The sequence below is a fragment of the Osmia lignaria genome, unplaced genomic scaffold (assembly GCF_051020975.1).
Source record: "Osmia lignaria lignaria isolate PbOS001 unplaced genomic scaffold, iyOsmLign1 scaffold0012, whole genome shotgun sequence".
NCBI classification, from domain to species: Eukaryota; Metazoa; Arthropoda; class Insecta; order Hymenoptera; family Megachilidae; genus Osmia; species Osmia lignaria.
In genome coordinates, this window is record NW_027478166.1 from 150001 (window position 1) to 152500 (window position 2500).

At 45.1% G+C, this 2500-nt stretch overlaps 1 non-coding gene across 1 annotated transcript; it reads left to right on the plus strand.

Moving 5' to 3' along the window:
* The first annotated feature begins 1313 nt into the window (after positions 1–1313).
* On the plus strand, positions 1314–1468 carry LOC143306549 (5.8S ribosomal RNA). The gene has a single exon (XR_013063905.1). It is a non-coding gene; the product is annotated as a 5.8S ribosomal RNA (ribosomal RNA).
* Positions 1469–2500: the final 1032 nt, after the last annotated feature.

Sequence of the window (2500 nt, forward strand, 5' to 3'; positions counted from 1 at the left end):
CGCTGCGATGCGGTAAAATTACACCGACACGGTTACGTGCGGAGGTCGCTTTGATTACTCATCGCGTTTCTCCCGTCCGTTCGGAACCGCCGGCAAAAAAACTGTGCGACCAACGGCGCCAAAGAGCACGACGCCGGACCATTTCTCTCTGGCTGATGTGAATGGAAGTAAAAGACGCTTGCGTGAGGTCTCTCGACCTTTATCTCTCTAACTTATACTTATGGGTCGTCGTCTACTTGATCGGGTACAAACAAGTCGTAAGAAACAAACAAACAAACCACAAAAATACAAGTCGTAAAAAAACAAACTTCTGTTGGTTAACCTACAATATGAAGGATCGAAATGAAAGAAGGATCATATTATTACAAACCGAAAGTGAAGGATCATTAAAATTGAAATACAATATATATAAATATATAAATGTACCCGTCGTTGCGACACCCTAGTTAAATGGAAAGATATAAAAAAGAGAGAAAAGGAATACAGATGACCCGCCGTCTGATCTTTGCTAAATGATCTGGCATCACCGGAGTTTTTTTGGTCCGTGTTGCGTTCGCTCTATTCGAAATGAAACTCGCGGAGGCGAAGAATTGTTAAAAGTTTACGAAGCGTCTAGGAGTGGTTAAAACTGAGAGAGTTGAAACTACGATGTATTAGAACGAGCAACCGTCGAAACTTTGTTTTCGCGACGTTCTTTTCGTCGCTCTCGTCCCCACGCTCCTACGCTTTGGTTGTTTCTTTGCCATCCGTGTTGCGATAAAAAGATTTCTCCATTGTCCAAAAAGGACGGATCGAGATTCCTCTTTCGAGAGGGAGAGAGAGGTACTTGCGGGTAACCTGGAATCTACGAAACACGCACCGTGGTAAGATTCGTGCGTCCGCCTGATCGATGTGTGTTGTTTACGGACCGGCTGAGAAGCGACGATAGCGAGTCTTTGAAAAACTATGTGTCCATTAGTTAGACCGATCGTCGCCGGCCGTGTGTCTGTTCGAATCTCGCAACCCACGATTCAGCGACAGGACGCGCGCTCGCATTCCTTGTGTGCGTTCGTACTTTTCAAGGTTTTTAAATGTACTTTACGCCCGACCGTCGAGAGGAGCGTGCCACTGGGCGTTTCTCCGACGGTTTCCGTCCTTGGACGCGATCGTGTCGTCAACGATCGAACAAACAAACAAATACGTTGGCGACGCCCGAATTCGCTCTCCCGCACGCGCCGGGTGGGAGAGTGATGTGGGTATCGAATGTGATGCGTGTTAATAATGAAAATAACACTCTAAAGATCTAAAGAGTTTGAAATACAAAATTTTACGATTACCCTGAACGGTGGATCACTTGGCTCGTGGGTCGATGAAGAACGCAGCTAATTGCGCGTCAACGTGTGAACTGCAGGACACATGAACATCGACATTTCGAACGCACATTGCGGTCCACGGATACAATTCCTGGACCACGCCTGGCTGAGGGTCGTTTTCTTAACAAAAGACTGCTTGCGTTTGCTTCTCGAAAAAAGAGTAATTCATTTCTTTCTAAACATCTCGCCGTCGTTCAACGAAAGTAGAACGTTTCGGAGCGGGATTATCGAACGAAATTGAAAGAATGAATGAACGATAAACAAAGAAAGAGTCGCAACGTACGAGCGATAGTTGGGCAGTTCGTCGGCGTTTGTCGTGGAAACGATGTGACGAAAATCGCAACCGATACACTAAATGCAGGCCGTTAAAGGAGAGAAACAAATTTCGAAATATCTCTTCGAACTAGCGCAAGTGCGTCACGGCGCGCGAGTCGTTCGTTAAAATTTATAAACGACCGCCCGTGAAAGCACCGAGTTCTCGGAAGATAATCTATAAAGATTCTCCATCCTGCTGGAAGTTATCGGATCGGCGCGATTGTTCACTTGTAGAAATCCACGCTCCCGACGTTGCCAGAAACGATATTTACGAAAGGTGTGTCAAAAATAAACGAAAGAAGCTCTCCTATAAATTTAGAAAAAGCAAACGAGTGAAATGTTTGAGATGATAATTTGCTGAAATGCAAGCTCGAATAGCCCCAGGGTTTCGAATGATTCCCCGCGCTTTATACATCTCTCTGTTTACAAACGGTGTATAAATGAAAGATCGCTTCAGATGGGTCGTCGCTGTTTGACGCGCGATGCTGTTCCTTTTTTTTTGTCTGTCTGTGCGTTTAGCTTCGCTAAACAAGTTAAATGGTTAAAAAGCGTCGAAAAAGCGAATACACACGCGACAAGACAAATCTAACGAGTAAAGGAACGCTCCGCTCCAAGATAAAAATGGTTGTTTACAATCAATACAGCGTTTCGGTACCCCTGATCGTAGTCTGAAACTGTGTAACAAAAGAGAGGAAAGCGAATGGTGAAGGAACTTCGAAGCCTCCGTGGCGTGGCTAGAACTTGTGATAAAAGTATGTTTGCAGCAATTATGCATGCTCCCGTTAAAACAGCATTTCAATGTCTCGCATGGCTTAAAGCTCTAGGAGGCTTCA